The sequence below is a fragment of the Hyla sarda genome, chromosome 1 (assembly GCF_029499605.1).
Source record: "Hyla sarda isolate aHylSar1 chromosome 1, aHylSar1.hap1, whole genome shotgun sequence".
NCBI classification, from domain to species: domain Eukaryota; kingdom Metazoa; phylum Chordata; class Amphibia; order Anura; family Hylidae; genus Hyla; species Hyla sarda.
This window is the reverse complement of record NC_079189.1, coordinates 302,573,683-302,601,436: the sequence shown is the minus strand read 5'-3', so window position 1 is coordinate 302,601,436 and position 27,754 is coordinate 302,573,683. Positions and strand designations below refer to the sequence as shown.

At 45.1% G+C, this 27,754-nt stretch overlaps 1 protein-coding gene across 1 annotated transcript in view; it reads left to right on the top strand.

Annotated features, from left to right (window-relative positions):
• LOC130306059 (uncharacterized) overlaps positions 1–27,754 on the top strand; it is a 151,750-nt gene that overhangs the window by 29,781 nt on the left and 94,215 nt on the right. The gene's annotated exons all lie outside the window — the stretch shown is intronic.

Genomic DNA, 27,754 nt, shown 5'->3' with positions numbered 1-27,754 from the left:
CTACAATAACTGCTTGTTAGTCTTTACTGTGTATAAAAGGGAGATTGCGGAAAAGTGTGTGCTCTTTTGTATGGGAACAGCAGGGTTAGGGTGGGTTCACACTACGTTTTCTCCCATACGGGAGCGCATACGGCAGGGGGGAGCTAAAACCTCGCGCTCTTGTATGCCTTCGTATGCGCTCCCGTGTGTCATTCATTTCAATGAGCCGGCCGGACGGAAACATTCGGTACGGTCGGCTCATTTTTGCGCCGTATGCGCTTTTACGACCGGACCTCAAACCGTGGTTGACGACAGTTTTAGGTCCGGGGGAAAAGCGCATACGGCGCAAAAATGAGCCGACCGAACGTTTCCCTCCGGCCGGCTCATTGAAATGAATGACACACGGGAGCGCATACGAAGGCATACGGGAGCGCGAGGTTTTAGCTCCCCCCTGCCGTATGCGCTCCCGTATGGGAGAAAACGTAGTGTGAACCCAGTCTTACAGTTCATAGAGGAAACCAGGAAGTGCTCAGATGCTCAGTTCTCTGGGAAGAAATGTGTATTCTGATATAAATGTGTGTGTATATGTGTATGTGTATATGTATATGTGTATATATATATATATATATATATATATATATATAGTGGGGAGAACAAGTATTTGATATACTGTGGAGTCTGCAGGTTTTCCTACTTACAAAGCATGTAGAGGTCTGTCATTTTTATCATATCACATTTTATCAAATTTGAGAGACGGACTCTAAAGCAAATCAAAATTAATTTGCATTTAATTGCATGACATAAGTATTTGATAACCTACCAACCAGTAAGAATTCCAGTTCTCACAGACCTGCTATTTTTTCTTTAAGAAGCCCTCCTGTTCTCCACTCATTACCTGTATTAACTGCATCTGTTTGAACTTTTACCTGTATAAAAGACACCTGTCCACACACTTAGTCAAATAAACTCAAACCTTTCCACAATGTCCAAGATCAGAAAGCTGTGCCAGGACATCATGGATAAAATTGTAGACCTGCACAAGGCTGGGATGAGCTATCAGACAATGGGAAAGCAGCTTGACGAGAAGGCAACAACTCGGCGCAATTATTAGAAAATGGAAGAAGTTCAAGATGATGGTCAATCTCCCTTGGTCTGAGACTCCATGCAAGATGTCACCTCATGGGGCATCAATGATCATGAGGGAGGTGATGGATCAGCCCAGAACTACACCTCAGGACCTGGTCAATGACCTGAATAGGGCTGGGACCACAGTTTTCAAGAAAACCATTAGTAACACACTACACAGTCATGGATTAAAATCCTGCACAGCACGCAAGGTCCCCCTGCTTTAGCTAACACATGTCCAGGTCCGTCTGAAGTTTGCCAATGACCAGTGCCTAAACTCTACTTACTTTGTTTGGAGGAAGAAGAAGAATGAATACAACCCCAAGAACACCATCCCAACCGTGAAGCATGGAGTTGGAAACATCTTTCTTTGGGGCTGCTTTTTTGCAAAGCGGACAGGATGACTGTATCATATTGAGTGAAGGATGGATGGAGCCATGTATCGCCAGTAAGAGCATTGAAGATGGGTCGTGGATGGGTTTCCAGCATGACAACGACCGGAAACACACAGCCAGGGCAACTGAGGAGTGGCTCTGTCAGAAGCATCTCAAGGTCCTGGAGTGGCCTAGTCAGTCTCCAGACCTGAACCCCATTGAAAAACTTTGAAGGGAGCTGAAAGTCTGTATTGCCCAGTGACAGCCCCAAAACCTGAACTATCTGGAGAAGGTCTGTATGGAGAAGTGGACCAAAATCCCTGCTGCAGTGTGTGCAAACCTGGCAAAGAACTACCCGAAACGATTACGATCTCTGTAATTGCAAATAATGTTTTCTGTATCAAATATTAAGTTATGCTTTTCTGATGTTTCAAATACTTATGTCATGCAATAAAAGGCAAATACATTTTTTAAAAATCATACAATGTGATTTTCTTTTTTGATTTAGATTCTGTCTCTCGCAGTTGAAGAGTAGCTATGATAAATATTACAGACCTCTATATGCTTTGTAAGTAGTAAAACCTGCAAAATTGGCAGTGTATCAAATACTTGTTCTCCCCACCGTACATATGTGTGTGTGTGTGTGTGTGTATATATAGCACTAGAGATCAGCAGCCAGTCACCCCTGTGATGTCACAGCCCTATATAATCGGCAGCCATATTCCGGCTAGTCACTTCATTCATTACACTGCAGAGAGATAGGACAGCCAGCCTGTGTGTGTGTGTGTGTGTGTGTCACACAGAAAAGCTTTTTCCAGCAGTGTTTCACCTCCTAGTCACATCAGCATTCTGGTGGACAGAGAGCAGTGCTTTTTTCACTGAAATTTTTTTTACAGCAGTCATTAATCTCCCAGTCACTTTCTACAACATTGTATTACAGAGAAGGGCATAAAGCTGTGTGTTGCCTCGTACATTTGAACAAGCTGCCTCACATTCATAAACCTTAGCAGAGGCTGGAGAAATAATTTTGTTCCATAACAAATGGTCTGCTGGTTATGCTAGTCTGTAGACGGTATAATACATAGCAGTCCATTCCTAATAGTCTTTGAGAGAGTGCAATTTTGAGTTAGTACACAGCGACTGTGTGCTACAGCACTGATGTATACTGCTGGTGTTATGCAAAAATAAGTTTTTAAATAAGCATTTTTCTGCCCTCATCAGTGCATACCACATATCTACATCTAAGTAGTGTACTATTCTGTACCTGTTAATCCATCAAGGGCCTAAATATTGTGAAAGGACAGCCAAAAGTACACACCTGCTGTTGTTCTAGACAAATACTGTTTTAAGCGTAGTGAAGTGTATTGTACTCCCCTCATATACAGACTAAGTATGGAAGGCAGAGAAGTGCCAGGACATGCACAGAGGAGTGGCAGAGGCGTAAATTCATCAGGCGCAGGCAGAGGTCGCAGGAGTCGCAGCGAGAGGCCTGAGCTCCCGGTATCAGCTAGCGGTTGTGTCTCGACCAGCAACCCATCTGCCATCATCGACTGGTTAATACAGTCATCCACTTAATCATAAGTGACATCTGATAACCCCAGTTAACAGTCGGTGGGTTCCTCAGACACAACCCTCAGTTGGTATGGCCCTGGAGCAGTCCCTGTCCTCCCATTGCCTCTGTCCTATGCTGTTCCCTCCCCTAAAGAAGTATCTTATACTGTGGATTCAGCTCAGGGGTCGAGTCCTGGAAAAAAAAAGTGTGGGAACTCACCGAAGATTTCTAATATATAGCCACCAAACCTCCCCCCCCCCCCGGTTTGCGCAAAAAATAAAAAGTCTAAGCTAAAACTTGACATTCTGCTCGGTTCCAGGCTTCTTACAGGCCATAGGCACACAGCTGCCTACGGTTTCTAAGAGCTTAGTAACAGGGCAAGACTCATTGCTCGGTCACAGATTTTAACTGTATACACATTTTTTATAACGGGTTAATCCTCTGTGTTATCCTACTAGGGGGCTGTTCATATCACCATTTAAAGGGGTACTCCAGGCCCTAAGATATCTTATGCCCTATTCAAAGGATAGGGGATAAAATGCCTGATCGCGGATCCCCGCAATCTTTCATGCAGCACCCCGCTATCATGAGCCTCCGAAGCGAACATCACTCCGGCTCTGATGAATCATGATCTCAGGGCCGGAATATCGTGATGTCATGGCTCTGCCCCCTCAGTGATTCATCAGACCTAGAGCAATGTTTGCTATGGAGGCTGATGATAGCGGGGTGCTGCATGAACGATTGCGGGGGTCTCCAGCGGCGGGACCCCCGCGATCAGGCATCTTATCCCCTATCCTTTGGATAGGGGATAAGATGTCTTAGGGCCGGAGTACCCCTTTAAACTTAGCTTAGAATATACAAAAAGGGTTGCCAACACATACTGTGATATACTTGCAGTTGTCTATTTCACTTTAACCTGTTAAGGACCAGAGACGTACGCATACGCGTCCTAGCTCCCTGGTACTTAAGGACCAAGAACGTACGCGTACGTCATGTAGAATTTCGGTCCGCGCGGTGGGCGGGGACCGGGATGACTGCTGATATCGATCAGCAGTTATCCCGCGCAAATGCCCAGGGGGGTCATCAGACCCCCCATGTTGGTGATCGGCGCAAATCGTAAGTGAATTCGCACTTGCGATTTGCGCCTATTCTGGGTCATACGGGTCTATGGTGACCCGGTGACCCGGAATATAAGGGGTATCGCGGTTGTATAAGACACCCACCATCCCCCTGAAGGGATAGGAGTGAGGTGGCAGGGATGCCACCTCTAATATCCCTGCTATTGGTCGTCAGAAGCTGTCTGGGCATGCTGGGATTTGTAGTTTTGCAACATCTGGAGGACCACAGTTTGGAGATCACTGTGCAATGGTCTCTAAACTGTAGCCCTCCAGATGTTGCAAACATAGACGTGCGCACGGGGTGTGCCGGGTGTGCCTGGGCACACCCTAATCAAGCCCAGGCTCCCGTCACATTCGGGATATCCAGGGAGCGTAGGAACAAGGGGACACATCCCCCCCAGAAAATCATGCAGGGGGACAGATCATGGGGAATCCTCCCCAGTTCTGCCCGCAGACTTTGCTGTATTATATGCTCCCTGGGTCTATTTAACCCAGGGAGGCATTCATAGCTGTTCACTCATGACCGGAGTTTCTCTACTGCGTGCGCACACAGTTCAGAGAAGGCCGTGACCTCTTCCCAGACGCAGGCGCCGATGATGTCATTCATCAGCGCCTGCACTGTGGAGAAGAGAGAACGCGGCCCAGCTCTTCTGGAGATTGCTGCGTGGGACTAGGTGAGTTTTTTTTTGTTATTTTCTTTGGTACTTTGGGATGGGGAATCGTGTGGGGGTGGTGACCCGGGGGGGGGGGGGGGGGGCTTTTAGTCACAATACACAGTGTTACTTCACACTTACTCTACTGCAGTTTTTCCCAACCAGGGTACCTCCAGATGTTGCAAAACTACAACTCCCAGCATGCCTGGACAGCCTTTGGCTGTCCAGGCATGCTGGGAGTTGTAGTTTTGCAACACCTGGAGGCACCCTGGTTGGGAAACACTGCTCTACTGGACCCTTTTCACATAGACACGCTATTATGCAGTTACTTCTGTGAATGTTTATTACTGCTCTTTATTTTGCAGTCCAATTATATGTGAGTTAATGTCCTTTGTATGTTTAGTTCACAAATAGAGCAAAAGATGGAGTGCACTTCATACAATCATAGATGCATAGCCTCTAGTGCAGTGGTCTCCAACCTGTGGACCTCCAGATGTTGCAAAACTACAACTCCTAGCATGCCCGGACAGCCAACGGCTGTCAGGGCATGCTGGGAGTTGTAGTTTTCCAACATCTGGAGGTCCGTAGGTTGAAGACCACTGCTCTAGTGTTATTCAAAGTGCATATATAATTAGGTGTTACTGTTTTTTTGTGTAAACTGTGCATTCATAAACATAAGGTGCATAACTTTGCCTTGATGTCAGGACCCTTCTTGTATAATTGCACAAAGTCCTGTGTATTACATCGGGTCCATATATTAGCACCAGGTTATGTATTCACTGTTCACTTTATTGCAGATGTCCCAACACTGCGCTATTTCACTAGTGCCCGTCACTCCATTTCCTAATCCACCCATGTACACAGCTTCCTTTGTTATGCATTGGCTGCAGATTGTATAACACTATGCCATTGCACTTCGCTGTTTCCTAGGTAGTGGTAGCTGGTTTCAAGTATTTGGGCTCCGTTCACATTGCCATAGGTGATCCTACATGCTTTAATTAATCAGGGATCACGTTGTAGCGTGTATTCTTCTAATATCGCTTCACGGGCCACCAGTGACGGGCACTAATGCAATAGCGCAGTGTTGGGACGTGAACAGTGAATACATTACCTGGTGCTAATATAGGGACCCGATATAATACACAGGACTTTGTGCAACTATACAAGGGTCCTGACATAAAGGCAAAGTTATGCATCTTATGTTTACACAAAATGTGAAACAGTAACACCTAATTATATATGCACTTTGAATAACACTAGAGGCTCTGCATCTATGATTGTATGAAGTGACTCTATCAGTTGCTCTATTTGTGAACTAAACATACAAAGTGTGAAGTAACATTGTGTATTGTGATCTGACTTTGCCTACATGCTATCTACCTAGCTATCAACTACCAATCCACCTAGCTACCAACTGACCTAGCTAGCTAAAAACCAACCTACATACCTTATAGGCACTGATTTGAATAGGGACCTTCCATATGACAAAATATACCTTTTATTAAGTTCCATTTAACCCCTTAACGGCGAAGGACGTAAATGTACGTCCTGATGACGTGGTACTTAACGCACTAGGACGTACATTTATGTCCTAAGCATAACCACGGGCATCGGAGCGGCAGGTCCCGGCTGTTGATCGCAGCCAGGGACCCGCCGGTAATGGCGGACATCCGCGATTCCGTGGATGTCTGCCATTAACCCCTCAGATGCCGTGATCAATACAGATCATGGCATCTGCAGCATCGCGGTCACTTAAATGGATGATCGGATGGCCCGCAGCGCTGCCGCGGCGATCCGATCATCCAGCACAGCAGACAGAGGTCCCCTCACCTGGCTCCACTGCCTTCCCGGCGTCTTCTGCTCTGATCTGCCTTCCCGCAGACCAGAGCAGAAGATGACCAATAATACTGATCAGTGCTGTGTCCTATACATAGCGCTGAACAGCATTAGCAATCGAATGATTGCTATAAATAGTCCCCTATGGGGACTATTAAAGTGTAAAAATAAAATTAAAAAAAGTTAAAAAATAAAGTAAAAAAAAATTTGAAAAAGCCCCTCCCCAATAAATACGAAAATTGTCCGATTTTCCCTATTTCACCCCAAAAAAGGAAAAAAAAATACTTTATATACAAATTTGGTATCAACGCATGCGTAAATATCTGAACTATTAAAATAAAATGTTAATGATACCGTACGGTGAACGGTGTGAACGTAAAAAAACAAAAAGTCCAAAATAGCTGCTTTTTTTTGTAACATGTTATTCCCAAAAAAATGTATAAAAAATGTATTGAAAGTTTTATATAAGTAAATAAGGTATCAATAAAAAGTAAAGATCACGGCGCAAAAAATTAGCCCTCATACCACCGCTTATACGGAAAAGTGAAAAGTTATAGGTCTTGAAAATAGGGGGATCTTAAACGTACTAATTTGGTTAAAAAGTTTGCGATTTTTTTTAAGCGCAACAGTAATAGAAAAGTATGTTATCATGGGTATCATTTTAATCGTATTGACCCAAAAGAATAAAGAACACATGTCATTTTTACCGTAAATTGTACGGCGTGAAAACGAAACCTTTCAAAATTAGCAAAGTTGCTGTTTTATTTTTAATTTCCCCACACAAATAGTATTTTTTTGGTTGCGCCATACATTTTATGGTAAAGTGAGTGATGGCATTACAATGTACAACTTGTCACACAAAAAACAAGCCCTCATACTAGTCTGTGGATGAAAATATAAAAGAGTTATGATTTTTTGAAGGCCAGGAAACGAAAACTTAAAAATAAAATTGTCTGCCTCCTTAAAGGGGTACTCCGCCCCTAGACATCTTATCCCCTATCCAAAGGATAGGGGATAAGATGTTAGATCGCCACAGTCCCCCTGCTGGGGACCCCGGGATCCCTGCTGCGGCACCGCGCTATCATTACAGCACAGAGCGAGTTCGCTCTGTGCGTAATGACGGGTGATACGGGGGACGGAGCAGCGTGACGTCATGGCTCCGCCCCTCGTGACATCACGGGCCATCCTCTTAATGCAAGAGTATGGGAGGGGGCGTGACGACCGCCACGCCCCTGCCCATAGACTTGTATTGAAAGGGGCGGAGCCGTGACGTAACGATGCTCCGGCCCCTGTACTGCCCATCATTACGTGCAGAGCGAACTTGCTCTGTGCTGTAATGATAGCGCGGTGCCGCAGCGGGGAACCCCGGGGTCCCCAGCAGCGGGACCCCGGCGATCTGACATCTTATCCCCTATCCTTTGGATAGGGGATAAGATGTCTAGGGGCGGAATACCCCTTTAAGGCCCAAATGGGCTGCGTCCTTAAGGGGTTAAATATTGACTTACACTACAAGATAAACAGGCTGTCACCTATGGTTTAGCACGCATTTATCATATTGCACTTTAGTATATATAGTCTCTCAGGATAAACTCCATATAAAGTGCAAAAACAGTGTATAAAAACACAGAAGATATATACACAAAGAATTCCAACGGGAGGTACGGTCCAGGTTTATCTTCTATTCTGTTCTCACTAACGGTCAAAGCTGAGTTTTTTTTTGTTACATGACATAAATTCCTTTATGTATCAATGTTCTCATTTATGCCACTGTTCACATGTAACTCTGTTTATTTGCTGTATCTGACTACATTCATTCTGGGGATAAAGGGATTTATGTCATGTACAGAACAGAAGATAAACCTGGACCATACCGCCTGTTGGAATTTTTTGTGTGTACATTATGTGTGTTTTTATACACTGTTTTTGCACTTTATATGGAGTTTATCCTGAGAGACTACTTATACTCAAGTGCAATAAGATAAATGTGTGCTAATCCATAGGTGACCGGTGGCAGCCTGTATATTTTGTAGTGTAAGTTGATATTTTATTGGAACGTAATAAAAGGTATATTTTATTGTATGGAAGGTCCCTATTCAAATCAGTGTCTATATTATTAATGTACTGGGAGACCCACCATTTTAACCTGAAAAGTGTTAATACCTACCTAACAATCTAGCTAACAACCTACCTACCTGGTTACCTACTTCCCCGGCTATCTAACTACCTGGCTACCTACATAGCAAGCTAGCTGCCTGCCTACCTACCTGGCTATCTAGCAACCTGAATATCTACCTACCTAACTATCCATCTACCTAACTACCTACCTAGCTATCTATCTACCTAGCAACCTAACTACATGGCTACCTAGCTAGCTAACAACCTACCTAGCTAATTGCCTACCTGGCTACCTTGCTAGCTACCCACCTATGTTGCTCATAACCAACCTTGCTACCTACCTAGCTATCTACGTAGCAACCTAACTACCTACATGTATGGCTATCTACTTAGCTAGCTAACAATCTACCTAGACACTAAACAAGCTATCTGGCTAACAACCAACCTAGCTATGAACATAGCTAGCTACTGACATAGTTGCAACCTACCCATGTAGCTAGCTACCTACTTACCTGCCTACCTACCTATCTAGCGAGCTAACAACCTACCTACTATCAGACGTATTTATCTATGGTGGGGGAAAAACATGTTTTTCCTGCAGATGCTAAAGAGACGATTTTTACCTGGAAGAAGTTGACATGTCAGTCTGATCCAGATGCACAAGAAAAGGAAAGAGGACATCGCTGATCAGAAATGATGTTACCTGTGAGTCCCTAGATGTAACTATAATCACCTATATGGTATACAGATCCTGTGTACAGCTGGTATCTACCTTGATACAATTACTTATATGGTATACAGGTCCTGCAACAAAGTCCAAGACCACAGTACCAAAAATTATAAACTGATATGTGCAAAAGAGCTGTAGTTTATTGGTTCCCCAAAAGTTTTTTTTGAGGAACCAATAGATAATAGCTCTTTTTTCCAATTTTGGTGCTGTGGTCTTGGACTTTCTTGCATGTTTGGTATCCGAATTGGCTATGTGGATGACTATGGGGACAATGGATTTATCTAGTGCTGTCTTATCTGTTTATGTATGTGTGCATACAAGCAAGAGTGTATTTGTGTGTGTGTATATATATATATACATATATATATATATATACACGCACGCGTGCGGCGTGAGTTTGTACTTTAGGGTGCACACCCTAATGCAATAGGCTGCGCACGCCTATGGTTGCAAAACTGCAAATACCAGCATGCCCAAACAGCAAACGGCTGTCTCAGCATGCTGGGAATTGTAGTTGCGTACATCCAGCTGTTGCATAACTACATCTCCCAGCATGCCCTTCGGTGATCAGTACATGCTTGGAGTTTTGCAACAGCTGGTGGCACACTGGTTGGAAAATACTGAGTTAGGTAACAGAACCTAACTGAAGGTTTTCCAACCAGTGTGCCTCCAGCTGTTGCAAAAGTACAACTCCCAGCATGCACGGTCTGTCAGTACATGATGGGAGTTGTAAATTTGAAACAGCTGGAGGTTCCCCCCCCCCATGTGAATGTACAGGGTACATTCACACAGGCAGGTTTACAGTAAGTTTCCAGCTTCAAGTTTGGGCTGCGGCAAATTTTTCGCCGTAGCGCAAACTCCTAGCGGGATACTCACCATAACCCCCCAGTGCGAATGTACTCTAAAAACACTACACTACACTAACACATAATAAAGGGTAAAACACTACATATACAACCCCTTACACTGTCCCCCCCAATAAAAATGAAAAATGTATTGTACGGCAGTGTTTACAAAACGGAGCCTACAGCTGTTGCAAAACAACAACTCCCAGCATTTCCATACAGCCACTGACTGTCCAGGTATGCCGGGAGTTTAGCAACAGTTTTACATCTATTTGGGAGTCACTGGTGTAGAATACCCCAATGTCCATCCCTATGCAATCCCTAATTTAGTCCTCAAATGCGCATGGCGCTCTCTCACTTCAGAGCCCTGTTGTATTTCAAGGAAACAGTTTAGTGCCACATATGGGGTATCTCCGTACTCGTGAGAAATTGCACTACAAATTTTGGGGGGCTTTTTCTCCTTTTACCCCTTATGAAAAGGAAAAGTTGGGGTCTACACCAGCCTGTTAGTGTAAATTTTTTTAAATTTTTACACTAACATGCTGATGTTGCCCCCATACTTTATATTTTCACAAGCGGTAAAAGCAAAAAAAGACCCCCAAATTTTGTAACGCAATTTCTCCCGAATACGGAAATACCCAATATGTGGGCGTAAAATGCTCTGCGCACGTACAACAAGGCTCAGGAGTGAGAGTGCACTATGTGCATTTGAGGCCTAAATTGGTGATTTGCATAGGGGTGGCTGATTTTACAGCGGTTCTGACATAAACGCAAAAAAATAAATACCCACATGTGACCCCATTTTGGAAACTACACCCCTTACGGAATGTAACAAGGGGTATAGTGAGCCTGAACACCCCACAGGTGTTTGAAGAATTTAAATTAAAGTTGGATGGGAAAATGAAAATAAAAATTCTCACTAAAATGCTGGCGTTACCCTAAGTTTTTCATTTTCACAAGGGAAAATAGGAAAAAAGCCCCCCAAAATTTGTAACGCCATTTCTTCTGAGTAAGAACATACCCCATATATGGATGTAAAGTGCTCTGCAGGCACACTACAGTGCTCAGAAGAGAAGGAGTGCCATTGGGATTTTGGAGAGAGAATGTGTCTGAAATTGAAGGCCATGTGTGTTTAAAAAGCCCCCAAAGTGCCAGAACAGTGGACCCCCCCCACATGTAACCCCATTTTGGAAACTACACCCCTCATGTAATGTAATAAGGGGTACAGTGAGCATTTACGCCCCACAGGTGTCTGACACCTGAGTTTTGGAACAGTCGTCCGTGAAAATAAAAATTAAATTTTTCATTTGCACAACCCACTATTCCAAAGATCTGTCAAACACCAGTGGGGTGTAAATACTCATTGCACCCCTTATTAAATTCTGTGAGGGGTGTAGTTTCCAAAATGGGGTCACATGTTCTGGCACCATGGGGGGCTTTGTAAACACACATGGCCCCTGACTACCATTCCAAACAAATTCACTCTTGGAGTGCGCCAGCAGAGCACTTGATGTCCACACATGGGGTATTTCCATACTCAGAAGAAATGGTGTTACAAATTTTGGGGGTCATTCACTCCTATTACCCCTTGTAAAAATGTAAAATTTAGGGGAAAAGCAGCATTTTAGTGAAAAAAAAAAATCTTTTACACATCCAACTTTACCGAAAAGTCGTCAAACACCTGTGGGGTGTTAAATGCTCACTGTACCCCTTGTTACGTTACTTGAGGGGTGTAGTTTCCAAAATAGTATGCCATGTGTTTTTTTTTGTTGCTGTCCTGCCACCATAGGGGCTTCCTAAATGGGACATGCCCCCCAAAAACCATTTCAGCAAAATATGTTTTCCAAAAGCCAAATGTGACTCCTTCTCTTCTGAGCATTGTAGTACGCCCGCAGTGCACTTGACGTCCACATATGGGGTATTTCCATACTCAGAAGAGATAGGGTTACAAATTTTGGGGGACATTTTCTACTATTACCCCTTGTAAAAATTAAAAATTTGGGGGAAAAGCTGCATTTTAGTGAAAAAAAATTTTTCATTTACACATCCAATTTTTACAAAAAGTTGTCAAACCCCTGTGGGGTGTTAAGGCTCACTGGACCCCTTGTTACGTTCCTTAGGGGTGTAGTTTTTTTTGCTGTCCTGGCACCATAGGGGCTTCCTAAATGTAACATTCCCCCAAAAAAACATTTGAGAAAAACTCACTCTCCAAAATCCCATTGTCGCTCCTTCCCTTCTGAACCCTCTACTGTGACCGCCAAACACTTTACATACACATATGAGATATTTCCTTACTCAAGAGAAATTGGGTTACAAATTTTAGGAAGATTTCTCTCCTTTTACCCCTTGTAAAAACTGGGTTTACAAGAACATGCGAGTGTAAAAAATTAAGATTTAGAATTTTCTCCTTCACTTTGCTGCTATTCCTGTGAAACACCTAAAGGGTAACACACTTACTGAATGTCATTTTGAAAACTTTAAGGGGTACAGTTTTTATAATGGGGTCATTTATTGGGTATTTCTAATATGAAGGCCCTTCAAATCCACTTCAAAACTGAACTGGTCTCTGAAATATTCTGATTTTGAAAATTTTGTGGAAAATTGCTGTTGTACTTTGAAGCCCTCTGATGTCTTCCAAAAGTAAAAACATGTCAACTTTATGATGTAATCATAAAGTAGACATATTGCATATGTGAATCAATATATAATTTATTTGGAATGTCTATTTTCTTACAAGCAGAGAGCTTCAAAGTTAGAAGAATGCAGAATTCTAAATTTTTTCATAACATTTTGGAATTTATCACCAAAAAATGATGCAAGTATCGAAGAAATTTTACCACTAACATAAAGTAGAATATGTCACGAAAAAACAATCTCGGAATCAGAATGAAAGGTAAAAGCATCCCAGAGTTATTAATGCTTAAAGTGACAATGGTCAGATGTGCAAAAAACGCTCTGGTCCTTAAGGCCAAAATGGGCCTGGTCCTTAAGGGGTTAATGGCCTAAACATAGTCAACTAGTGACTAAGTTTCCATTTCCTGCATGTATAGGTTTAAAAAGTGTGGTCTGCTGTGCTTTACAGTTCTGCACAGTAGTCACACGAAGTAAACATATACATGCAGAAAATGGACTAAACATAGACACTAGCCCTTGACTTTGTTTAGGCCCCTAAAGTAAATGTGGGCATTGCCTCTACACCGCAGTATATGTTGACATCTCTGTTTGACAGGATATATACCCTAAGTTTAAGGTTAAATCATGATGTGAATATATAGTAGCCAAAGAAGGCAAGAACAGGGGTAACTACTGCCCCCTACCCCCACTTCTACAAACATTCCCTCATACGGTGACCATATAATGGTAGACTATCAGTTGCACACAGGCTCTGCAGACCATCAGTTACATAAGGTGACTCGCTCGTGACGTCTTCTCTGATCAGAGTCGGTTACTTTCCTTTTTCTTCTCCATCTGGCCCAGAATGTCATGACGATTAATTACAGACACAACTCGTCTCCACAGAACCTGGAAGACAAACATTTTAGGCTCTGCACTTTTCCAGCACCTGTAGTGCACCAAACAGTAATAATGCCCCCCCTGTAGAGATTACCAGCCCCCCTGTATCGCCCCTATATGGCAGTAGGCCCTGACTGAAGTTAGTTACCATCACAGTCCGACTCCTCAGTAGTGGCTGTTCTGCTCCTCATTGGCGGGCAGCGGAGGCCCCGCTGTATTCTAGCAAACGTGACTGTCTCAGCATATCTACTCCCAGCAGCCATTGCCCTGTTTAAGTGGTAGAGGGCGGCTGCATTCCTAATGTGGTGGTGGGTGACTGTCACTCAAGAGTACACATTGTTACAAATTACCTTTCTGATAACAAACCCCTCATAGAATTAAGAACACAGCCCATTTTGGCCTTGAGGACACAGAAAGTTAACTTTTTTGCGTTTTGATTTTCTAAGATTTTCTTCGCTTTCTAAGAGCTATAACCCATTTTGCCATCCACAGACGCACATGAGGATTGTTTTTGCACGACCAATTGTGCTTTGAAATGACATCACTCATTTTACTATAAAGTGTATGGCGCAATCCAAGGGAAATTTAAAAGAAAAACGCAATTTTGCAACTTTTGGGGAGGGGTTTGTTTATTTGGAGTGCAAAAATTATATACCATCTTTATTCTGGGGGTCAATATGATACCCATGTTTACATGCTTTTATATTATTGTACTGCTTTTTTTTTAAAGTTGTATTCTAACTCCTGTAACTTTTTAAAATTTTTCCTATACGGGGCTGTATGAGGGCTCATTTTTTGCACCATGATCTGTAGTGTTCACCAGTACCACATAAAAGACTTTTTAATCACATTTATATTCAATTTATTCTGGGTTGTGATGTGGATATTGGCATTATTTTACATTTAGGCCATTCACCGTATGGGAACATGAAAATTATATTTTAATAGTTCGGATATTTCTATAAAAAAAATAGAAAAAGGGAAGGATTTAAATCTTTATTAGGGGAGGGGCTTCTGTGTGTTTTAAAAAAAAAACAACAAAAACATTTTTTTTATTAGTTTACTTTTACTTTTTAGGTCCCCCATAGGGAACGTTTACATGCAATCTTCAGATTGCTTACACTGAGTAATGCTTCGCTGTTGCATAGCATAACTCCATGTTATTGGTGATCTGCTAGTAGAGCCTGGCTCAGCAGGCACTATCAGCAGATTGGAGCCGGGACCCACACAAAGCAGGTGAAAGGACCTCCAAAAGGTGAGCAAACTGATTGGACCTCCGCATACATGTTGCAGGGTAGCCTATTGGTTTAGGGGACAGTGATTGTGGCGCTTAAGGGGTTAATGAAGGAGTTAATGAAGGAGAACAGCAAGAACCAAATAACCTATAACTTTTTCATTTTTCCGTATAAGTGGTGGTATGAGGGCTAATTTTTTGTGCCGTGATCTGTACTTTTTATTGATACCATATTTGCTTACCGTATATTCTCGAGTATAAGCCGACCCGAATATAAGCCGAGGCCCCTAATTTCAACCCAAAATCCCAGGAAAAGTTATTGACTCGAGTATAAGCCTAGAGTTGGGAAATACATCATCCCCCCCCTGTCATCATTCAGACCCCCGTCATTAACAACCTCATCATCATCACCCTGTCATAATCCCCCCTTCATCATCAACGCCTGTCATCATCCCCTTGTCATCATCCCACCCCCCCTTCATCATCCCCCTTCATCATCCCCCTGTCATCATCCCACACACCCCTTCATCATCCCCTTGTCATCATCCCACACACCCCCTTCATTATCCCCCTGTCATCATCCCACACCCCCTTCATCATCCCCTTGTCATCATCCCCTTGTCATCATCCCACACCCCCCCTTCATCATCCCCTTGTCATCATCCCACACCCCCCCTTCATCATCCCCTTGTCATCATCACCACGTCATCAGCCCCCCCCTTCATCATCATCACCGCTTGTCAATGTCTGACACAGTGGTCTTCAACCTGCGGACCTCCAGATGTTTCAAAACTACAACTCCCAGCAAGCCCGGGCAGTCATCGGCTGTCCGGGCTTGCTGGGAGTTGTAGTTTTGAAACATCTGGAGGTCCGCAGGTTGAAGACCACTGCTGCCTTCGACATCATACAGCCCCCCCCCACCCTCTCACCCCCTTTAGTTTTGTACTCACCTCCGCTCGGCGGGACGTTCGGGTGCGCTGGTCCGGTGCTGCAGGACTGTCCGGTGGGGAGGTCGTCCGGTGGGATAGTCGTTCCGGGCTGTCCATCTTCACCGGGGGGCCTCTTCTCCACGCTTCGGGCCCGGTATAGAGGCGTTGCCTTGACGACGACGCAGAGGGACGTTGCTAATGAACGTCCCTGTGAGTCGTCGTCAAGGCGTCGTGACTATTCCGGGGCCGGGCCCGAAGCGCGGAGAAGAGGCCCCCCAGTGAAGATGGACAGCCCGGAACGACTATCCCACCGGACGACCTCCCCACCAGACAGTCCTGCAGCACCAGACCAGCACACCCTAATGTCCCGCCGAGCGGCGGTGAGTACAAAACTAAAGGGGGTGTGGGGTCTGGATGATGTCGAAGGCCGCAGTGGTCTTCAACCTGCGGACCTCCATAGGTTTCAATACTACAACTACCAGCAAGCCCGGACAGCCAATGGCTGCCCGGGCTTGCTGGGAGTTGTAGTTTTGAAACATCTGGAGGTCCGCAGGTTGAAGACCACTGAGGGCGGAGAGTTCACTTGAGTATAAGCCGAGTGGGGTGTTTTCAGCACGAAAAATCGTGCTGAAAAACTCGGCTTATACTCGAGTATATACGGTATGTAAAACTTTTAATACTTTTTGTATAAATTTTTTTGGGAATAAAATGTTATAAAAAAGCAGCTATTTTGGATTTTTTCTTTTTTTTACGTTCACGCCGTTCACCGTATGGTATCATTAACATTTTTATTTTAATAGTTGGGATATTTATGCACGCGGTGATACCAAATATGTATATAAAATATTTTTTTTTTTTTTACACTTTTTGGGGGGAAAATAGGGAAAATGGGACAATTTAAGTTTTTATTGGGGGAGGGATTTTTTCACTTTTTTACTTTTTTTTTTTTACACTTTAATTGTCCCCATAGACTATTTATATCAATCTTTCGATTGCTAATACTGTTCAGTGCTATGCATAGGACATAGCACTGATCATTATTATCGGTCATCTTCTGCTCTGGTCTGCTCGATCGCAGACCAGAGCAGAAGATACGTGGGAGGCAGGTGAGGGGACCTCCGGCTGCCTTGCTGAATGATCGGATCGCCGTTGCAGCCCCGCGGGCGATCTGATCATCCATTTTAGTGACCGCGATGCTGCAGATGCCATGATCTGTATTGATCATGGCATCTGAGGGGTTAATGGCAGACATCTGTGCGATCGTGGATGTCCGCCATTACAGGCGGGTCTCTGACAGCTATCAGCAGCCGGGACATGCGGGGAGCATAGGAGCATTATGCATAGGACGTAAATGTACGTCCTGGTACGTTAAGTACCAGCTCGCCAGGATGTACATTTACGTCCTGCGTCATTAAGAGGTTAATACTGTGGTGACACACTGTAACAAATCTCCTTCTATGTAATTATTTTACTGGAGTGACATGTGACCTCTCCTCCAGCTCAGCCCCGCCTCCTCCACAGCAGCACACAGGTCCTTCAGCCCCGATCTTTCCTCTCCTCCACAGCTGAGCTCCGCCCCCAACATGTGATGTGACATCATCACAGGTCCTACTACTCTAGGATCTAGCAGTGCGGGACGGGGAGGAGACGGAGGGAGGGTAAGAAGAGAGGTCGGTCCTGCAGGACTAATGTAACAGGGACGGCATTCCGCCTCTGGAAAAAGCAAAAGAACGCCGTTCCTGTGCGTTCCTGCAGGACTCGAGCTCTGTTCAGCTCCACTATTTAGTTAGAACAGTCAGCAGCTACTGCCCAGCCAAAAAGTGGAGGAGCCATCAAGCGCTTCCCCCGCTAGGCGGGCAAGTAGTGATGAGGAGAGTGACGTGGGAGGTGGTGTTGCAAGCCTTCAGGGTCCTGAAGCAGACACTGTTGAGGAACCTAAGGAGGACATCAGTCACGTGCAGACACTTGTTGATGATGATGAAGCCGATCACAATTGGGAGCCGGGTGCAGAAGGGCTTCATCATCATCATCATCATCATCAGGAGAAGAGGGTTGCAGGTTGCCCGTGAGGCAGCAGCTGAGCCTGCAAGGTGGTAGCATGGTTGGCAGTCAGCATGGCAGCAGAAGTGGAAATTCTGGGGCCAAACGTGCCCGGGGTAGACCACCCAATTCGTGGCAGCTCTAACTTCCCGGGAGATACTGGAACAGGGGTTCCTGAGACGGCGGCAGTAGCAGGCAATCAGTGCGGACTGTTGGAGGGAAAATCGGCTACTCGGCGGTGGGGCAGTTTTTTCATCAAGCATCTGGAGGAGGTTAACATAGCCACATGCAAGATGTGTTGGCAGAAGGTGAAGCGTGGCCAGGATCCCAATGTTGGCACCCCGGCCCTGCATATCAACATATGCTGCGCCACCATAAAGCAGCCTGGGAGAACCATGGCTCCGATGTAGTGGTCCAGCCTGCTGCATCACCCAGTGGCACGCTGCTCCTTCTTTCAGCCAGCCAAGACTCCACCACCTCAGCCAAAGGGAGCTGTGTGTCATACTCTCGTTCTGTCACTCCAGATGCTCCTGCTCCTTCTACTTTTTGTCAGCCTTTCCGCCAACAATCCATCGGTGAAGCCATGTCCAAGAGACAACAGAATGTACCCACTCATTCAACAGCGCAGAAGCTAAATGCGCTCCTGTCCAAGATGCTGGTGCTGCAGTCCCTCCCTTTTCAAGTGGTGGACTCTGCACCTTTTAGAGAACAAATGGCTTGTGCTGAGCTGAGGTGGAAAGTGCCAAGCCGTCATTTCTTTGTGAAGAAGGCAGTACCCGCCCTGCACAATTTGGTGGAAGAGAAGGTGGGCCTGTCCTTGTGCCTGTCGGTGTGTGCATGGCAGCGCCGATGTCTGGAGCTGTAACTATGGTCAGGGACAATACATGTCCTCTACGGCTCACTGGGTGAATGTGGTTCCTGCACAGCCACAACACCAATTTGGAAAGGTCACGCCGCTTCCTCCTCCACGCTCTCAGGCTGTTGGTCCTGTTACAGAGTGCAACTCCGCCTCCTTATCCTCCACCATGTCCTCAGCCTCCACTGCCCAGACAAGTCTCAGTGCCCTTCAGCATACCATGTGTGCAGGGCAAGGCGGTGTCACGCTGTTCTTCACATGGTTTGCCTTGGCGAACGGAGTCACACAGGGGAGGAACTGCTAAAAGTAATTCATAAAATAATCGGAGCATGGCTTACTCCACGAAAACTGGAAATGGGAACCATGGTGACTGACAATGGGAAGTACATCTTGTCTGCGCTGTGACAGGGAAGGCTGAGCCATGCGCCCTGCATGGCACACGTGTTCAATCTGGTTGTCATTTGTCAAGCGGTTTCTGAAGTGTTCCCCCCATTTGCAAGACATCCTAACAATGGGAAGGAAACTTTGTATGCACTTTAGCCACTTGTACTCTCCTAGAGCTGCAGTGTCAGAACAGTATCTGGCTGAACCGGAGGAGGAGGATGAGGGACACAGTGGAGCACAGGTTAGGTTTCACCAAATGGGCGGTTTTTCTAGTCATCTGACAGGAGAGGAGGAGCAAGAGCAGCCAGAGGAGCTAGAGGGTTATGAGGAAGGCGAGACAGAGGACCCAAACACATCATGGCAGTATGTAGTGGAGATTGAGGCAGGGAGTCCCTCCGAGTCACTTGTACAAATGGCACGATGCATGCTCACTTGCTTGCGTAGTGACCGCCGAATTGTCACCATTCGGCAGCGGGATGACTTCTGGCTCTCCACATTATTGTACCCTCGCTACTGCCACAAAATGAGGGCCTTTTATACATCCACTGAGAGGGAAGACAAACTGACCTACTACAGAGACCTCCTACGTAGTCAGTTGCCCATCATCCATTCTCTCACAGGTCTGACTCGGGGGGCCCTCTGCGCTCACCTTCCACTGCCATGGCTGCTGGGGAGGGTGGCAGGAGCAGTACCTGTCTGAGTCTACAGTCTCGGATGAGTACCTTTCTTTACCCGCATAGTGAAGCAACTCATCAGCAGCAGGTAGATCTGGAGCAGGACCTGAACCAGCAGGTGGTGGCATACCTTGACATAACAATGCCAACACACCTTGAAGATCCGCTGGACTTCTGGGCAGCCAAACTTGATTTGTGGCTAACTAGCAGAGTTTACCCTTGAAAAGCTGTCTCAGCTGGCCAGTAGTGTGCCATCAGAGCAGGTGTTTAGTGCGGCGGGTGCGATAGTCACCCCAAGGTGGGACTCGTCTGTCCACAAAAAATGTTGGTATTGATTGCCACCTACCGCACCACTCTGCCACCGGGTCACTTTCCGGAATCCTGATGCTGCTGCTGCCACCTTCAGGCTGTCTCATTCAGCCACTATATCATCTCCTCATGCTTCAGCCAACTCCAGGCTGTGCCATTCAGCCACTATATGGTCTTCTCATGCTTCTGCCAACTCCAGGCTGTGCCATTTAGCCACTATATGATCTCCTCATGCTTCAGCCACCTCCAGGCTGTGCCATTCAGCAACTATATGGTCCCCTCATGCTTCAGCCACCTCCAGGCTGTGCCATTCAGCCACTATATGGTCTCCTCATGCTTCAGCCAACTCCAGGCTGTGCCATTCAGCCACTATATGGTCTCCTCATGCTTCAGCCACCTCCAGGCTGTGCCATTCAGCCTCTATATATGTGTCACGTATGGGCAGGGAAGGAGTGCACTCTAATCTTGCCCGCTCCCCTATTCCTGCCTACTTACGTACCTGCCCTAAATGACAGGTCCATAACCACAAAGATAGTCCCTTCCTGAATACGTGAGGGGAGTAAATGTCAAAACAATAAAATACAAAGTAACTGACAATGTCTGGGATCAGTGGGATACAAGCAGACTAACAAAATATAACTAAACACACACACAATAGTCCAGTGTCAACTAACCGCGTTAAAACCAGGAGAAGACAGTACTACCAAATCGCTAATATCAGAGAGAAGTCGAGAACAAAGCCAGAGGTCAAAAGATGCAGGGGATACAGGGAACACGCTAGTTACTGGAGCTGAATTTTAAGATACAAGTACAAGCTTTTTCACTGCAGCCACTACTAGCTTTGTGCGCCCACTTATCCAATGGCACAGAAGTTGAATGTGCTCCTGCTCAAGTTGGTGCAGTCCCTCCCTTTTCAAGTAGACACTCAGAGTATAGGGGTACGCTGAGAGGCAGGGTCTGGAACAGGTGGTAGCTTGCCTCGTGGCCGACTGCCATCTCGATGCTCACCAGAATGGGTAATCAAAAAAATTCAAATAAATTCAAATAAAATAAAAATTACATTAAAAAATCTGCCACATCCAGATGCTCTGCAGCAGTGATTCGAATTGTGATGCCTGTAATCTACATGTCATACTGAATAACAGTATTATTTCACTAACACAGCATACTCCCTATACGTGTTAGAACAAAGCAAAGTGTTCTACATCCCTATTGAGGCTCTCTGTAGGCCAGAAATAGCCGTTTTTAATAAATTCGTACTGAACAAAATTTGTTCGGAAAATTAGGCGAATCGGCCAAATCAAATTTTTCAAAAGTTCGCTCATCTCTATAAAGCACTTTACCAACTTTGCATCATGGAAAACCCATAGCGTCAGACAAACAGGGTCACTATCAAAACCCGTTCACACTATCACACCTCCTCCTCCTCCTCCATGCTTCACTGTGGAAACCACACACCTAGAAAGTATCCAGTCACCTTTTCTACATCTCATAAAGACATGGTGGTTGGAACCATAAATCTCAAATTTTGAACCAGACCAGAGTACTTATTTCCACTGGTCTAATGTCCATTCCTTGAGTTTTTTGGCTTAAAGGGGTACTCCGGTGAAAACCTTTTTTCTTTTAAATCAATTGGTGCCAGAAAGTTAAACAGATTTGTAAATTACTTCTATTAAAAAATCTTAATCCTTCCTGTAATTATTAGCTGCTGAATACTACAGACGCATACCATTTTGGAAACTAGACCCCTTGAGGAACGTAACAAGGGGTACAGTGAACATTTACCCCCCACTGGTGTCTGTCAGATCTTTGGAACAGTGGGCTGTACAAAATTTTTAATTTGCGCAGCCCACTGTTCCAAAGATCTGTCAGACACCAGTGGGGTGTAAATTCTCACTGCACCCCTCATTACATTCCGTGAGGGGTGTAGTTTCCGAAATGGGGTCACATGTGTTTTTTTTTTTTTGCGTTTGTCAAAACCGCTGTAACAATCAGCCACCCCTGTGCAAATCACCTCAAATGTACATGGCGCACTCTCCCTTTTGGGCCTTGTTGTGCGCCCCCAGAGCACTTTGCGCCCACATATGGGGTATCTCCGTAGTCGGGAGAAGTTGCATTACAAATTTTGGGGGGCTTTTTTCCCTTTACCTCTTGTCAAAATGAAAAGTATAGGGCAACACCAGCATGTTAGTGTAAAAAATAATTTTTTTTACACTAACATGCTGGTGTAGACCCCAACTTCACCTTTTCATAAGGGGTGAAAGGAGAAAAAGCCCCCCAAAATTTGTAAGGCAATTTCTCCCGAGTACGGCGATACCCCATATGTGACCCTAAACTGTTGCCTTGAAATACGACAGGGCTCCGAAGTGAGAGCGCCATGCGCATTTGAGGCCTGAATTAGGGATTTGCATAGGGGTGGACATAGGGGTATTCTACGCCAGTGATTCCCAAACAGGGTGCCTCCAGCTGTTGCTAAACTCCCAGCATGCTTGGACAGTCAACGGCTGTCCAGCAATACTGGGAGTTGTTGTTTTGCAACAGCTGGAGGCTCCATTTTGGAAACAGTGGCGTACCAGACGTTTTTCATTTTTATTGGGGAGGGGAGGGGGGCTGTGTAGGGGTATGTGTATATGTAGTGTTTTTAACTTTTTATTTTATTTTGTGTTAGTGTAGTGTAGTGTTTTTAGGGTACAGTCACACGGGCAGGGGGGTTACAGCGATTTTCCAGCTGCGAGTTTGAGCTGCCGCGCAAAATTTGCTGCATCGCAAACTTGCAGCCTGATACTCACTGTAAGCCCCCTGCCCATGTGAATGTACCCTGTACATTCACAAGGTGGGGACCTCCAGCTGTTACAAAACTACAACTCCCAGCATGCACAGTCTATCAGTGCATGCTGGTAGTTATAGTTTTGCAACAGCTGGAGGCACACGGGTTGGGAAACACTGAGTTAGGAAACAGACAATGTTTCCCAACCAGTGTGCCTCCAGTTGTTGCAAAACCACAACTCCCAAACATTTTCAGGCATGCTGGGAGTAGTAGTTCGGCAACATCTTTAGAGCCAGATGTTGTCGAACTACAACTCCCAGCATGCTTGGAGTTGTAGTTTGCAACATCTGGAGGACTACAGTTTGCAGACCACTAATACAGTGGTTCCCAATCTGTGCCCTTCCAGATGTTGCAAAACTACAACTCCCAGTATGCCAAAACTGTCCAGGCATGCTGGGAGTTGTAGTTCGGCAACATCTGAAGGGCCAGATGTTACAGAACTACAACTCCCAGCATGCCTGGACAGTAAGGGCATGCTGAGAATGTGTAGTTTTGCAACATCTGGAAGGGCACAGTGGTCTCCAAACTGTGGACCTCCAGATGTTGCAAAACTGCAAATCCCAGCATGCCCAGATGCCAAGGGCTGTCTGGGCATGCTGGGAGTTGTAGTATATAGGGTCCCAATACAGCAATGCATGTCGCTTTACGGCGACGTGCATTGCTGTAAAGGGCCCGACCGCGGCTGAAGATCAATTCACCTGTCGCCGCCGCCGCCATCTTCCTCGCCGGGATCCGGGTCTTCAGGGACGAGGTAAGTACCGGGGCCGGTCCCCAGCACTCCCCCGTCCCCCGCCGCGTCCTCCGGTCTTCCTCCCGTCCTCTCCGGACTTCAAGGGGCCGGGCAGGACGGGAGGAAGTAACCGCCCCCCCCCCCCCCCCCCCCCCTGCGTTTGGTCGGTTAACTAACCGAAGAATCGCAGGGGATCGGAGGAGGTGGCAGGCTTGCCACCTCGCTCCTATGCTTTAGCATGGTCCTGGCTGTCTGTGACAGCTGGGATCATGCGAAATTACCGGGCGGTCGGGTCCCAGAGACCCGATCAGCCCGGTATCGCCGCAGATCGCAAGGGCGATTTCCCTTGCGATTTGCGGTGATCGCCGACATGGGGGGCCCTCGGCGTTTGCCCTGGATCCCTGCTGAAGGATTTCAGCAGGGATCCGCTTCCGATCTCTGCCGGTTGAGCGGCGGAGACCAGGAAAAGACATGACGTATGCATACGTCATGGGTCCTTAAGACCCACGGTGTGATGACGTATGCATACATCATGGGTCCTGAAGAGGTTAATAATCTCTGAGATGTTTCTACACCTTGATTGGAGTCACCTGTGGTAAAGTCAGATGATTGGACAGGATTTACAAAGACACGCCGTGTCTATAATAGGTCTCACAGCTGACAATGTACATCAGAGCAAAAAACAAGTCTTGAGGGGGAAAGAACTGCCTGTAAAGCTTAGAAACAGAACTGCGTTGAGGCACAGATCTGGAGAAGTGAACAAAAGAATTTCCGCTTTGCGGTGGCCTACATAATTACATGAAATACGTTTGGAACAACCAGGACTGTTCCTAGATCTGGCCACACCACCAAACTAAGCGATCGGGGAGAAGGGACTTAGAGGTGATCGGGTAGAAGGGAAAGAGGTGACCAAGAACCCAATGGTGACTCCATTTGAGCTTCAAAGATCCTGTGTGCAGATAGGAAAAATTTGCGAAAGGTCAGCCATCACTGCAGAGGGGACAGGCTGCGTCACCACTTTACTGCCTAAGCAGACAGAGCAGAGTGGTGCCATGGGCTGTCAATTATGCGGAGAGAGCGTGATTACAGTGCAGTCTACAGGACAAGGTAAGTATAGTTCCCCACCCAGGGGACATCTTACGGAGGTGGAGAGGAAGACTTACAAACTACCCCTCCCTGGGGACAGGAACATCCCCCAGGGATGGTGTGGATGCAGATTTTACTATTTATAATGCTTTGCAGAGCGTTATATATGGCAAAATCTGATGCTTGATTCCCTTTAAGTTGAAGGCTTATGACTTGCAAGGAATTCCTACGGCATTTCTGCATAAGGAATCTGCTCAGAATTCTGTGGAGTGAACCTTTAAATTAGTGTGAATGGGTCTTCCACAGACCTATTAACACTGCAGAATTTCAGCGGCTGAGAATTTCACCGCTGAAATTGATCAGCCTAAAGAATAAACATGTTCAATCTTTCGGTGGAATTACTCACACACTGCATTGTCATAACTGGTGACGATGCAGGTCCCTGCAGTCTAGGAGAAAATCATTTTAAAAGAATTTTTTTTTTTTTTTTTTTACTTCTTCTTTTGTCATTGTAGGTGGAAGCAAACTAGATCAATTTGTGGTGCTGCAGAAGTTAAAAAGAAACCTTCCTTCCATTAAATTAGATCTCTAGCCTGATCTTTGTTATGGGAAAAGGAATCTATAACATAGGCATTTCTGTATTAAATACAGTATATGTGTTAATGTCAGTGAATGTTTTCCATGACTCTCTTGTGAACAAACGTTACCTAGGAAGGGGTACTAAGATAACAGTAGAATTCACCTTACACATGAAGGGACTTTGACATTGACTTCCTTGATAGGATTTGTATGTAAATACAGAAATATAACTGTGTCTTCATTGTCCTTGTGAGAGCAGAGATTAATGTTTTATTGATAATGAAGCCAGGTCGGGGACTTTTGGCGATATTCCTGGAATATGCACAGTGTGTTTTTTTTTTGCTTTTGTGTTTGCTTTTCTGGAACAATGGTTACGCATCTACTGCATAATTTTGACAAAAGAACTCTGTTATTTAGCATTTTTTATGTGAACATAATGCAAAGGAGAAAAAAAATATGGGAGCTCCACATAAATCAAAACTAACCTAAACCAAGGATACTGTGATACACATAGCCCATTGTGTCAAAAAATACCAAAAAATATCAAGAAAATATGACAGTCCTACTAGGTTAAGGATATGGATTGACAGATTAGAGGATGTCCAATAGTATTCTAAAACAGTTTATTTTATGATAAATAACACTCATTATGGTGTCTTCTGCAGGGCCCTTGCATAAGACAAACCACAAATAAATAAAATAAAGTAAAATCACGTAAATATTATGCAAATGCTCATAAGTATATCATAAAAGTGAATGTTCATAAATAAAGCCTTGAAAGTTTGAATAGTAATAGTTCCCCAATTGGCAAGTAAGTTAGTGGTAACACACTGGTAGCGCTACATATGTGCAGAACGGGGCTTCTCCGTACTGGACTAGCGTCATACAGGGCCTGACAGTTCAAGATGACAAAAGAGTTGTTAGATAGTCTCTAGCAGAGAGCAGGGCTGATGTGCATCAGACTAATGCGCTCTGCAGCGTTGTAGACCCCTTGTTAGTTTCCCACTCTACCCTGGCGGCGCAGGGATGGTAAATTGTGAGTGGGATGGGGATTGAGGTTAAGTCTCTCTTGCCTGTAATGCTCAGGGTATGTTCGGCTGGTGCGCTCTGCAGCGCTGGAGACCCCCTATTGACTTCCAACTTTACCCTGGCAGCACAGGGATAGTAGATGTAAAGTCTTAAGTGGGATGGGGGTTGGTACACCCAATCCCACATCCTCGGTTTAGGTTAATTTTGATTTATCTGGAGCTCCGATACTTTTTTCTCCTTTGCATTACCTTTTTATACCCACAGTGCTACTGCTCCATAAATCTCACTTTTTTTTATTCCCTCTTTCCTTTTCTCTTCTTCTTCTATAATGGATATTTGGAACCATTTGGAATCCAAAAAATGTAAAAGTGATTATTTCCTATTTAACCCCTTAAGGACTGAGCCCTTTTTCACATTAAGGACTGAGCCCTTTTTTGCAATTCTGACCACTGTCAATTTATGCATTAATAACTTTGGGATGCTTTTATTGAATATTCTGATTCCGAGATTGTTTTTTTGGGACATATTCTACTTTAACACAGTGGTAAATTTTCATCGTTACTTGCATCCTTTCTTGGTGAAAAATCCCCAAATTTCATGAAAATTGAGAAAATTTAGCATTTCGGAAAATCAGCCACCCCTGTGCAAATCACCAATTTAGACCTCAAATGTACATGGCACGCTTTCATTTCTGAGCCATGTTGTGCACCCGCAGAACATTTTACGCCCACATCTGGGGTAGTTCTGTACTCAGGAGAAATTGCGTTACAAATTTTAGGGGTCTTTTTTTCCTTTTACCGCTTGTGAAAATTAAAATTATGGGGAAACACCAACATGTTAGTGTAAAAATATCGTTTTTTTTACACTAACATGCTGGTGTAGACCCCAACTTTACCTTTTCATAAGGGGTAAAAGGAGAAAAAGCCCCCCAAAATTTGTAACGCAATTTCTCCCGAGTATGTAGATACCCCATATGTGGCCCTAAACTGTTTCCTTGAAATACGATAAGGGCTCCGAAGTGAGAGAGCGCCATGCGCATTTGAGCCTAAATTGGGGATTTGAATCCGCCACAAAAATACCCTACGGCACTGTTTCCCAAACAGGGTGTCTCCAGTTGTTGCAAAACTCCCAGCATGCCTTGAGTCAGTGGCTGTCCGGCAATACTGTGAGTTGTTGTGTTTTTCAACAGCTGGAGGCTCCGTTTTGGAAACAGTGCCGCACAAGATGTTTTCTTTTT